At 42.9% G+C, this 14,010-nt stretch overlaps 1 protein-coding gene across 1 annotated transcript in view; it reads right to left on the bottom strand.

The window, feature by feature from the left end:
• Positions 1-297, bottom strand: part of YDJC (YdjC chitooligosaccharide deacetylase homolog) — a 79,121-nt gene extending 78,824 nt beyond the window's left edge. The window contains exon 1 of the mRNA XM_053701951.1: positions 207-297. The gene's annotated coding sequence lies outside the window, so the exon portion shown is untranslated. The remainder of the gene's footprint in view (positions 1-206) is intronic.
• Positions 298-14,010: the final 13,713 nt, after the last annotated feature.

Here is a 14,010-nt window from a genome sequence, read left to right as displayed (position 1 = left end):
TATTCTCAAAGCTATCACTATGTAATTTATATCATTTATTTTATTTGCAGTCGCCTTTTCAACTGTTTTCATAAAGTTGCGCAAGAAATTTTTATTTGTGCACAGAGCTTGTAAAAAGTTACAGGGAACGTTGACCACTCACAAACGAACAACAACTAACTACTGGATCATATGACACATTCACACTAACACACATATAGACTTACACTCTTTTGGAAGACAATGAACAGATATAAACTTCACTACTTCTTTGCTTGCCTCTTCCCCTTTAGCTTTTACTTCATTTGATACAGCCACTTTCTGCTCTGGTAATATTGACTTAGCAGGTGAAGGCAGGGCTTTGATTGGGAAAATGAACCTTATACTTTGCCCAGCAATTTGAAAACATGTCAGTAGCATCAGAATATAAATACACAGAGTGATATATTTTCTTCTTTCCCTTGTTCTTTTTAGTAATATGTATTATAAATAAAAATACACTTAAAGGGACATAAAACCCATAAGGGTAAAACTTTCTAGCTCTTACCTGCTATGTGGAAAAACACTCTTAATCCAAATAACCCAATAAACACACGGACACCAGTTATGGGAGAAAAAACCCCTTCCCCGTCCGGGGAGAGGGGTCGCATTTATTAAACAAATAACTTAATAATTAAATAACTTAATAACAAATAACTTAACGTTGGCCGGCAAGAAAAAAGGCACCCCTGTCCTACAACTCCAAAGCAAGGGGTGCGACCGCCCTAAAGGAATGGGGGACGCCCCTCATTCTGACAGCCTAGGGTTTTTTTTAGGAGGGATCGTGCAGGGAGCCACCGAGCGTCGGCCCTTGCGGCTGGCGTTGAATGTGCTCGCCTGTCCCCCCCCTCTTTTCACCCCCCAGGCTGTCCCTACCGGATGTTTGTCGCACCCCTTCTGCAGCCGCAACAGGAACATGACGCCATGTTCCTAACCAACTAGAGTTGAGTGACCCCCGAACTCCTAAGACAACGGTTCCTCAGCCAAAAAACTGTTAGTTCCGAAGGGGGGTCCCTAGAACGAAAGTTAAGGCACTTTGGGCTTACCAAGGTCCGAGTGACTATTCAGCCCCCAGCAAAAGTGATACTATTGCCAGCATCGCCCGCTCACCGTCAACTGGAACACACCAACCATAACTGGAACAGAGCATCTGTAGCTTGGGAGGGAAGGGAGGGAAGACAAAAAACAGGTTAGTGACCCTACTTCCTTCCTGCAGCCCTTAAAGGGCCACTGTAAGTAAATATTTTCTATGCCTGTTACTAACTAACTACCCCAAATACGCTTTTTATCAATGGAATTTCATTAACATATCTCTACCGTATATCAGAAATCTTGTCTGCAAATTTAATTGTTTTCCAAACCCACTCTGTGGGTATCCTTTGCTCTGTACCAATCCGTTTACAATACCTAGGTTTCAAAATGGCGCTTTAAACACAAAGTTATTGGTTTAAGTATTTTGAACACTCAGTGCTGAAAATAGTGGGCAGGATAACGTGACATCATCGGCGAATAAAAGATATAACTTTTAGAACGTTATGAAACTTCGTTTTGGAGAAAATATAGGTCAGTAGGTTTTAATTAATGTTTATTAACTTTAATATGTTAGTTGTTTAGCTTAAAAATTATAACAGAAAGTAATCCTTTAATATAGGCTCTGCAACATCTCCCTCTAGCTGTCAGACCAGCTAGCACACATAGGAACTAATACACCTAGCAACTAAGTCAAAAGTTAACCCTTAAGTTGCTGCGTGCTTAATCAGCTCTCCACTTTCCTAAGGGTAAAACTTTCTAGCTCTTACCTGCTATGTGGAAAAACACTCTTAATCCCAATAACCCAATAAACACACGGACACCAGTTATGGGAGAAAAAACCCATTCCCCGTCCGGGGAGAGGGGTCGCATTTATTAAACAAATAACTTAATAATTAAATAACTTAATAACAAATAACTTAACGTTGGCCGGCAAGAAAAAAGGCACCCCTGTCCTACAACTCCAAAGCAAGGGGTGCGACCGCCCTAAAGGAATGGGGGACGTCCCCCATTCCGACAGCCTAGGGTTTTTTTTAGGAGGGATCATGCAGGGAGCCACCGAGCGTCGGCCCTTGCGGCTGGCGTTGAAAGTGCTCGCCTGTCCCCCCCTCTTTTCACCCCCCAGGCTGTCCCTACCGGATGTTTGTCGCACCCCTTCTGCCGCCACCCAAAGAGGACACGGAACTCTTGCCGCCACTACAAACAGAGGGAAGCCAGAGAACGTCTAATATTACCCAAAAACAGATCGTTACCAATATCAGAAAGGTGTACTTCGTCCCTGCGGAAAAGCCCAGGGGTATCAATCCGAATGTTATCGTGAGTGATGACCTTACCCCCAGCTGCTAACACTGCCTTGCTTATGTCCCTATTGAGCTTCCTCTTCGCCCTAAAACTTGCTTTTCGAGAGCTCATATACCTCCAAACGTTCCTGGAAATAATCTGCGACCACACAATACTGACCTCAGGAAACTGGGTCGCCAACCACTTAATGTCCGCAATCATAACACTCGCCAGATCGCCCATGGGCATGGTCCCAACGTCATTGCCCCCCAGGTGCAAAACAATCACATGAAGGCGCCCCCCACCGCCTTCTGGCCTCTGCCACTTGTGTCGGCAACTCCGACCACATCATTCCTCGCTTGCCAAGCCACCGAATGCCCATGCTTCTTGACGGCAACCCCAACTGTAAACCTCCCTCGCTTGCAGCTGCACGCAAGGCAGCCCAATGGACATACGAATGTCCCACAATCCACACTCTCTTGCACGGCAGCCCCTCACCTGAAATAATAAAGAAATAAAACAAACCTGGCTTCCCCTGAACCTAACCAACAACAACAAACAGAACTTATCTGAACACTTTAATGAACAATATTATGCTTCAGTGGCCTTATATACTTCTTAAATTTAGCTGAAGCCCACCGACCCAAGAATTTGATTTCCCTCTCTGAGGACCCCGCCATGTCCGCATCTGTGGCGGCCCCGATCCTAAACGAATGCGGGGCTACCACAGAGGGATCCCATCCTAAACACAAAACCACCTTTTTCAAAACCACCCGAAACTGAAATTCTGATAAAAAAGAACCATTGCTGTGAACCAGAAACACCCCATCCACGTTTGGTCTGATATCCATGTACCTTCTACAGCATTTAACAGGGCAAATTAATGGCTCCACCTGCGAGAGCAAATTGAGCCATCTCCCTTTCCCTGTCTGATCTGTCTTGGAACGTGCCACAAATACCAGGATAACCTCCCCCTCAAATCTAACGTGATCCTTGAGCAGCGCTGACCCAATCGCAACTTTGGATGGAGCTACTAATTCACTGATATGCAGCGCAGCGAAGTATGCCAGAGAGAATGCAGCTGCAAAGAGGACGACTTCATACTCCGAGCTGCAAACAGTCGGGAGGACCCGCATCATGCTACTTAACCTATCTCTAGTGATTGGTTCTCTGATGTCTTTTTGAACCCCTGTCACCCTATGCGCCCCTTTTATGGCTGCCCTTGCTAGAAAAGATTTAGATACATATGGGATTCCATATAACTTGGAAAAGAACGAAACGACCGCTGCCCTGCTGCCAATGGCGCCAGGCGCCAGGCCTTTCTCGTGCAAACATGCAACCCACTGCAAAAAGCTGTGCACACCTGGAGCTTTCCAGGACAATCCCTGTATGGACAAAAATTCCTCCCATTCAGCCCAATACTTTCGGTACAAATGCCATGTTCTCGCCACCAGCGACCCTTGCAGCAACCTTAACGCAGTTCCCCAGAACTCACCACCTGCCAGAGATAAGCAGGACAAACGTCACCCTGCGCCTCAGCCGCAGGCGCTACCTCCCTAAACCTATCCCACTGACCCCTGGACAGAGCATCCGCGATGACGTTGCGGACCCCAGGAACATGCCTCGCAGTAAACGAAATGTTATGTTGTAGACAAAGCAAGACTAATTGGCGCAATACATTAACCACTGGAGGAGAAGAAGCCGACAGCCGATTGATAGCGTGCACTACGCTCAGGTAATCGCACCAGAAAGTAACCGCCCGGTTCTGTAACCGCCTGTACCATAGCTCAACAGCCACTAAAATGGGGAAGAGTTCCAGCAGTGTTAGGTTTTTCAACCACCCCGTGCCACCCCATGCGGCCGGCCAAGCAGCTGCGCACCACGATCCCTCAAAATAGGCACCTAACCCATGACCCCCAGCGGTGTCAGTGTACAAGTGCAGCTGTTGGCTGCTGACCGGTTTGGGTAACCAGATCCTGACGCCATTGAAATCGCGCAGGAACAAGAACCAAGCTGCAAGGTCTTTCAGGATATCTAAAGAAATCCTCACCGGGGCCCTAGGTAACCTAAGTCCCCTGGTTGCCGCTTCCATCCTGCGATTAAAAATCCTACCCTTCGGAATCACCCTGGACGCGAAATTTAAGAGGCCGAGTAGAGACTGAAAGTCACGCAATGTGGACCTCCCAGCCTCCCTGATAGCCTGAATGGCTGCCAATGCAGAGTCAACTTTTGCCTGAGGCAACCTGCATTCACCCTCTACGGTGTCAATTTCCATACCCAGGAAGACAATACGTGTACATGGGCCTTCAGTCTTTTCAGCTGCCAGAGGAACTCCTAGCTGCGAGGACAGCTGAATCATACTATCAAGCAGCCTAGCGCAATTCCCAGATCCCGTCCTACCCATCAGCAAGAAATCATCTAAATAATGGGCCACGTGCTCCAGCCCAGACTTGCAAACCACTGCCCAATGCAAAAATGAACTAAATAATTCAAAGTACGCGCACGATATGGCGCAACCCATTGTCAAGCAGCGGTCCACATAGTACCGATCCTGAAACCTGCACCCCATCAAATAGAAACTCCACGGATGGATAGGAAGGAGGCGAAAAGCAGATTCTATGTCCACCTTCGTCATCTCAGTCCCACGCCCAAGTCCTTGAATGACCGCCAGGGTGGATTTGAAGGACTGGTAAGACACTGACGTGTCCCCCTCGTCAAGCGTGTCGTTCACGGATGCGCCCTAAGGGTGAGACAAATGCTGTATCAGCCTGAACTTCCCGGGCTCTTTTTTCGGCACTATGCCGAGAGGAGAGACAACTAGATTATCTAAAGGGGCACGCGAATAAGGGCCAGCCATGCGCCCCAACTCCACCTCCTTAGCTATCTTATCCGCTACGGCCTGGGGATGTTGATCAACTGACTTAAGATTGCGAACTACAGGGGAGGAAAAAACTGGGCGTTTAACTGGGATGCGAAAACCAAACGATAAACCTGATCTAAGGAAGCCAGCCGCTACCTGATCAGGGTAGGCCCTAAGCAGGCTACAAATTTCCCCTAGCCTCAGGGGTGTATGTGCCCTTTCCCGCAGCAGGCGGTCTAAATGGAGCCCTCCCCCCGTCTGACTCACGACGCCTGGGGCAATCAGCACCCGCGTGGGAGCCACCGCAATAGATGCAGATGTGACGAAAAAGACATTGCATTCCCTTATCACACTGCTTCTCTTGAAACTTCCAACACTCTCTCCCTCCCCGCCTTCTAAACTGCCTATTTGGCATATTTGGCAACGCCGGCCTCGTGGGAGCAAGGACTGCGCTATCTGACAACTCCAGACCAGAGAACAAATCCATCTCCTTCATTCCAAAATGAAGAATGGGATTGGATTCCAACCTGCGCCTGAACTCGGCATCGTATTGACGCCACGCTGTCCCCTTTCCTCTAGTATGGATGTCATCAATGACTTCCATATACTTGAGGATATTAAGGTTATGTTGAGGATTAGCCTCCAAATAACAGGAAGCTAATACGCGGAAGCACCACATCCACTCCTCATAAGTCTCAGGTCTCTTGGCCTTCTTATCTCCTGATCCCTCTTCAACCCTCTCTTTCAAATCCTGAGCCAACTTAGACAGTTCAAAAATCTTAACATACCTCCCTTCTTTAATACGTCTAGCTATGCGCGGCTTGAGATGCGAATGCAGAGAGTGCACTATGCAAGGATAGGTATCCGACGTGCTAGCCACTAGCAACTTGGAGGAGCTAGCTTGACTGCCAGGCAGGGAACCCGAGACTGAAATTCCCTGGGATCCTGCCGTCCCGCCTAAACTAACAGATCCTAGAGCACTAGCCCCCTTCGCATCTGCTATTTTCCTAATATACCTAAATAGCTTGCGCTGACCCTTGTCCTTAAAACCTGATGAACTATCAGAATCCCCTGTAGAGTAACCATCCTCCCCCCTACAGTGTGGTGCAAGCAGGGTCTCACCAGTTCCAGCGACCGCCTCAGCTCCAGATGATGCAGGAACAGCCACTAAAGGCACAGGTCGTGGGGTCTGCCTCCCCGCTGGGATCACTGCTGGTGCTGAAGTCCCATCTTGAATTGGGATTAATTCTAATGATTGCTGCCCCTTTCTAACTGCCCCCCTACTAGTTCGTGTGGCCTTTTTAACCCCTGAATCCTTTTTTAGTGGGCCTTTCCCTTTTCTACCGCCACCCTGCCCCTTCCTATAAGGTACCTCCTCCCCCATGCCCGCATTGCCAGATCCGGATACCCCACTTACCTTAGTAGGGATCCGTGTACTAGCTGGCTTCTTACTCCCTCATGGGTGCACAACCTCCGGTCTCTGCGCACAGGCTCTCTCTGAGCAAGATGGCGCCGAGACACGGAGGGCGCGTGACGTCACCGGGGGCGGAGTCGATGACGTCACGCTCACTCGAGGAGACAGGGGAGAAAACCGCATGGCTCCTAAGCCATGCGGTACAGAAGGCCCCGGATCCGCCTCTCCACCACTGACTATCCTCTGACCGGCAGTCAGAGGAGGAGAGTCGGATTCATCCGACAGCGCGGTATCGCTCAGAAGAAGGGGGGACATGGGCTCCTTCACCTGCCCCTGATGGACAAGAACAGGGAGGGCTGCAGGGCCAGGCCCTATATGTAATATGGAGGAAGTGGCAAAAAACGGCAAGCTGCTTGGAGTGCTGGTGGGAAGAGGGGGGTGAGCAAGGGGGAGGTAATTACTCCTAGGAGGAGCAGGAAAAAGGGCAGGGGTAGAGGAAAAAATGGGAACAGATAAAGAGGAGGAAAAAGAAACAACAGGGACAGAAGAAGGGGAAGAAAAAATGACAGAGGAAGGAGCTGAAGCAGAAGGGAGAGATATAGAATAGGCAGGGAGAAAGGAAGGGGGGGGGGGGCAGAAGCAGAGGCCAAGAGAGAATAAGTAGCATGAGGGAAAGGCATAGCAGAGGGGACAGAGGGAGAGGGGGGTATAATATCACCCATTGTATAGGCTATAGTTCTTCTTCTCTTTTTAGATGACTCCTGTTCTTCACAAAGAGGCCTTGGAGGCCTGGAGGAGCGACGAGGCTTCACCATACTTCCACCTGCAAGACAAAAATCAGGTTAGTGACCCTACTTCCTTCCTGCAGCCCTTAATATAGGCTCTGCAACATCTCCCTCTAGCTGTCAGACCAGCTAGCACACATAGGAACTAATACACCTAGCAACTAAGTCAAAAGTTAACCCTTAAGTTGCTGTGCGCTTAATCAGCTCTGCACTTTCCAAATGTTTCTATCATTTACTTCTATTAACAAATTTGCTTTGTTCACATGTTATGCTTTGTTGAAGAGATACCTAGCTAGGTAGCGTGCACATGTCTGGAGCACTGCATGGCAGACAAAAGCGGTACTATATAGTGCTCTTGCTAATGTATAACATTCTAGCAAAACTGCTGCCACATAGTGTTTCAGACACGTGCACCCTCCTAAACATACCTCCTTGCTATTCAACAAAGAACATTTGATAATAGAAGTAAATTAAATTGGAACGCTGTATAGAATTGTATTCTCTGTCTAAATCATGAAAGGAACATTTGGGGTTTTATTTGTCCCTTTAAAGAAAAATCTTCTCTTGTTTATGCCAGTAGGGTAGCCCATCTTCCATTTTAGTGTTTATTAAAGTGACATGGAACTCAATTTTTTCTTTCATGATTTAGACAGAGCATGCAGTTTTAAACAGCTTTCCAGTTTACTTATATTATCTAATTTGCTTCATTCTCTTGATATCATTTGTTGAAAAGCATATCTAAATATGCTCGGAAGCTGCTGATTGGTGGCTGCACATAGATGCCCCATGTGATTGTCTCACCCATGTGCTTTGCTATTTCTTAAACAAAGGATATCTAATGAATGAAGCAAATTAGATAATATAAGTAAATTGAAATGTTGTTTAATGTTCCTTTAATTTCGACTAGTCTGTCCCTTTAAAGGGATATTAAACACTAAGGGCTAGATTATAAGTGGAGGGCAAAATATTGCTTCCGCGAGGGCAATATTTGCACTCTACTTAGTAATACCAGCACACACAAATGCAAGTTAGGTGCAATGCGAACGCGACCTTGCGTTCTTATTGCACGGAAGCATTACGCTCACAAGAGCGCACTTCTATAAGCTCTAGTGCAGCAAAGGGGGTAAGTCGTGCATCAATGTGCAGCAGATTTAAATATTTATGTATATGAATACATACATATTTATGTGTTTATATGTGTATATAAGCATATACATATATATTTACAGGGATAACACAGTCCCCATAGACCGCAATGTAAAGGCACTTTTCTAACACCCGCCAACTTTAACCCATAAAAACTGCTTATATGCTAATATTTTTTATGTTTATTAAAGCCCTACACACTGAATTTGGGGGACAATTGGGGGGACATTTTAAAAATTAACCGCAAGCTTGCAGTAACAATAACCAGCCACTTGTAATAGCTGGTTATTTATCGTGCTCCCATAAACGGGCGAATTTGCATGTTTACGGGCACGCAATAAATTAGCGTGCCACTTGTAATCTAGCCCTAAATAAATGCTAGATAGAATGATGCATTCAAAGAAAAGATTAGTCTGTAAATATTATGTAGATTAATTATTTTAACGTTTCATTAGCTGTTTAAATATTGACAAATAATTGTAAAGTTTTAGTGTCTATAAAACAATGGGAGCTGCCATGTTGTAACTTAGGTTACCTTCTCTGCTGTGTCCAATTAGGGAAATGTTATAAATAGATCACTAGAGTGTGCAGCCAATGGCTGTGTGGCATATAACAGTGTTCTGCATTTCCATTTCTAACAGGAACTGAAAAGCTCACAATTTCAGAATGGAATTACAGGAAAAAGGAACATGTAGATATTTATTAGTATTCCATTAAAAAGTAGGCAGACCCCATTATGGTGAAAAAGGTGAGCAATAAAAAAACAAAGCCTGACTGGTTTCGGTCAATTAGACCGTAGTCTTAGACATAAAATACAGATAACAGGTGCATGCTATTTAAAGCTGCATCTCAACTGTGATTGGTGTTTACTAAATAGTGCTCACAATGTTTTAACCCTAGAGGTGCCAATCATACACTTATGTTAAGGGCTCTATCACTGGATAAGATACTAATGAGATGGAGGATTAGGAAAATAAAATAAAAGTACAAATACAGTACATATATTGAATATAAAGATATATCTAAGAAGTGTAAATATGTACTATGTGAATATAAAAATTGTTAAAGATAGAAATTATAGAAATATCTATAGTGGAAAAAAGACACACTTATCTAGCTGATGTAATTATATACACTCAAGAGCTGGACAAAGTTAATAGAATCCAATATTGAAATACATGCTTATGATTAAATGCATATAGTTTAATACATATGGATTGGTACATTGTTGTGTGACCTGACAAACAATTAGGTAGTGTAACAGGTAACACAATATTCCTACATTTAAAGTCTGGAGATTACTTAATAGGGGCCTCTAGAAATACCCAGTATACTCCTATTAGCACTTATATTGACATATGTGGAAAACTAAGGAAAAATTTAGCCCTCCAATAAAGAAAGGAACTAAACATATGATATTGCACAAAACTAAACTCCCCACATGTATATATATACTTAGGCATATTGGGCCAACCCATCAACATGAATCTAGTTAAAATGTGTATGTTTGGGGGAAATAATCCCATCACTTCATATAGTAAGGCAAAGAATAAACCTTACCTATGCCAATAATTAATTATGTCAAACTCTGAATTGAATCCTCTAGGTAGCAGGCTACCAAGCTTATAAATCCAGTAAATTTCTTGTCTGGATAAAATGTGGAATTTATCTCCTCCTCATGGAGGGCTCACAATGTGCTCGATAGCCTGCCACCTAAAGGATCGCAAGTCTCCATCATGTTCTTCCAAAAAGTGCTTCGATAGAGCTGAGACAGCTCGATCGTTAGTTACATAAGAAAGATGCTCCTTAACGCATGTCCCTACCTCCCTCGTTGTTCTCCCTACGTATTGTCGGGAGCATATTGTGCACTCTATGAGGTACACCACATATTTGTTTCCGCACTTAACACACCCTTTAGTTGCGAATACTTCTGCTGTGGTTGCTGAAGTGAAGGTAGTAGATATATTAATGTGGTCACAAGATCTGCATGATTTTTTTACCACATTTAAATGTACCACTAAAGTGAAGCCACAAGCTTCTACTTTTTTTTTTTTTTTTGAGCATACTAGGAGATAATAAGTTGCCCAAAGTCAAATTTCGTTTATGAACAAAGTTACATCCATCATTAATGACATCGCTCAACTTTGTATCTCCTCTTAGAATGGGTAGATTCTTTCTGATCACCTTGCATACCTGGTAATACTGGTTAGAGTTTGTGGTTACCATAGTTGGTTTAGTTGTAGTACCTGTACCTCTAGTGGTGGTCTTGTTCTTACATTGATATAATTGGGTTCTATCCATTTTGCTAACCTCTACATAAGCTCTCTTAACCAGTTTCTGGGGATATTGTCTAGTTCTAAGTCTCTTGCTAAGATCCTCACTCTCTTTCTAAAAATCTTCATCCTGGGTGCAATTACGCCTAACCCTCATGAACTGGCATTTTGTAATCCCCTTGAACAAATGCCCAGGATGACTACTACGGGCATGTAAAAGGGTGTTTCCTGAAATTGGTTTTCTGAAAAGAGTGTATTTTCTTGGACTGGTGATCAGATGTTAGTGTGACATCCAAATAGTTAATAGATGTTTTGTTCCACTCAGATGTAAATTTTAGACCTACTTCATTGGTATTAAGGTAATCTACAAATACCAGGGCCTGTTGATGGTCCGAGGACCAGATGATTAACAAATCATCAATAAAGCGCATATATTTTACGATGGAAGAAGAGAAGATGTTGCTATCTCCATAGACGTGGAACCGCTCCCACCACCCCATAAAGAGGTTAGCATAGGAGGGGGCAAATTTTGCCCCCATTGCGGTTCAACGTCTCTGGAGGTAGCAATCATCCTGAAACATAAAGAAATTGTGTTGCAATAAAAACTCAATTGCACGAATAACAAAATTCCTATGGTCTTGAGATAGTGTAATATAGTGAGTCAGAAAAAAGGAAACAGCCTCAATACCAAATTTGTGGGGTATGGTAGAGTATAGGGAGACCACATCAATGGTCAACCAACTATACCCTGGTTCCCATTTTATGTTATCCAGTTTAGATAGTGTGTGTGGTAGAGTATAGGGAGACCACATCAATGGTCAACCAACTATACCCTGGTTATATATATATATATATATATATATATATATATATATATATATATATATATATATATATATGCAATGTATCATTTTAAACTGTTTAATGTCCCTTTAAGTAATGTTCAGAAGGTAAGTTTAGTTAAGCAATTGTCAACTGGTTTTGTTTAGCAGAGACAGATGTCACAGTCAGGTTATGAGAATGATAACTAGAGGTTAGGCTTAGATTGGTCAGGTTTAGCACAATAATACTCAGTGGGTTGGATGCAGGTCAGGGGAAAGACAAGGAGATTAAGTAATACCTACTAAACAAATTATCAAGTGTCTAGATAGCTTTTTTTTTTTTTTTTAATGATGAATTAAATAGTTTCAAAACTCACTAGTTTGTTTTATTTCTAATAGTCATGTTAGATCTTAAACAGAAAGTGGTTAAAGGAACAGTGTACTGTAAATCCTTCCTTTTAATGTATTCCCAATGGTCCATTTTACCTATGAAGTATATTAAACTGTTTACAAATAGCTAATTTAACTTTATTTTGTCATTTTAAACTGTTTTTGTCTGTTGAAACCCAGGCTATACTGAAAATATGCATACTGCTGTATTCTCTAAAAAAAAAAGGAATTACAGTATAGTATAACTTTTATTGATGGCCTATAATAATGTGCCTGCGGGCACTAGTGTGCAATTATAATTTATTGCTCATGAACTAAATCCCTTTACTTATTTATGGAACACACCCACAGTCAATTAAAACTGAATATGATATATATTCTTCTTTAACCCTTTGAGTGCTAAGCACTTTCCCACCTGGGTGCTAAGCTGATTTAATTTATTTTTTTATTTTGTGAAAAAAAATGTTTTAACTCTGAGCCATCATTAGCACCAGAGTGTTGAACTCTGTGACGGTTTAGAGCCGTCATTAGCACTCAAAGGGTTAAACTTTCATGATTCCGATAGGTCATGCAAAAAAGATCCTTCTCTAGTTCTGAAATAATACCTCCTTAATTTACACATTACAATGCAAAGTTCTTTTCAAATGTTACTAGATTAGTATTCTTTAAGAGTCAGAGAGACCGATAATAACATAAGATTATTTCATATTTACTTGTTATGTAAATATGAACCCCTGGGGATTCTAAATGTGGTTTGAGGGGGTATTGCCTGTGGAAAGACTTGACCAACTGGGGTGAATGAACAGATGAATGAATGAGCCAGGAGTTATCTTCTGGGCCGTAACCTTTCCATTTAATGAGATATTCCAATTTATGTCTATTTATCATAGAGTCAAGTATGGATTCTACCTCAAATTCCTCCTGGTTATCCACCATTACAGGAGGTGGGGGTGAGTCAGAAGTGCGAACTTTGACAGGATATGGTTTCAACAAAGAGATATGAAAAGATGGATGAATTTTATAATCTGTAGGCAATTTAAGTTTTACCACATTGGAATTGATTACTTGTTCGATTGGGAAAGGACCCAAAAACTGATTAGCAAGTTTTTTGCTGGGAACATGAAGTTTGAGATTCCTAGTTGAAAGGAGTACTAAGTCCCCAATCTTGTAATCAGGGCCTTGTCCATGAGTTAGATCATAATATATTTTTTGATAGTTTTTTGCTTCCTTCAGATGTAACTTCAGGACATTTAGTCTTTCTTGGAGATTGGATGTAAATTCTGTAGCTACAGGGGAATTTACTGCTTTACAAGAAAGAGATATAGTGTTAGGGTGAAAACCATATGTCGCATGAAAGGGGGAGGTTTTGATAGAAGCGCTTAAAGAATTGTTATATGTAAATTCAGCCATGGGGAGATAATCTGACCAGTCATCTTGGAGATGTGATATATAACAACGTAAGAATTGCTCTATGGTCTGATTCAGTCTCTCTGTTAGTCCATTTGTCTGTGGATGGAAAGCAGTCGTATATCGATGGTCAATCTTTAACAGTTTACATAGAGATCTCCAGAAAGAGGATGTAAACTGGGTTCCCCTGTCTGTAACTATGTTGGTCGGTAGTCCATGTAATCTAACTACTTGGTCAAGAAAAACTCTAGCAGTTGTTATAGCTGTGGGTAATCCCTTGAGAGGGATGAAATGTGCTAGTCTGGTTAAATGATCCACTATTACCATGATCGTGTTATTATGTTGTGAAAGAGGTAATTCAACAATGAAATCCATTGCTATGGTACTCCATGGTTTATCCGGAATAGGCAGAGGTGTAAGTAAACCAATTGGTCTTTTGTGAACTAATTTGTTTCGGGCACAGTTCTCACACCCGGATACATATTCATAGATGTATTTATTCATGCCTGGCCACCAGAAATTACGTCTGGTGAGGTCAATGTTTTTTTGGATTCCCGGATGTCCAGAAATGATATCATCATGGGTA

Source organism: Bombina bombina, chromosome 2 (assembly GCF_027579735.1).
Source record: "Bombina bombina isolate aBomBom1 chromosome 2, aBomBom1.pri, whole genome shotgun sequence".
NCBI classification, from domain to species: domain Eukaryota; kingdom Metazoa; phylum Chordata; class Amphibia; order Anura; family Bombinatoridae; genus Bombina; species Bombina bombina.
The sequence above is the reverse complement of the archived record's forward strand: the minus strand, read 5'-3'. Positions and strand labels throughout refer to the sequence as shown.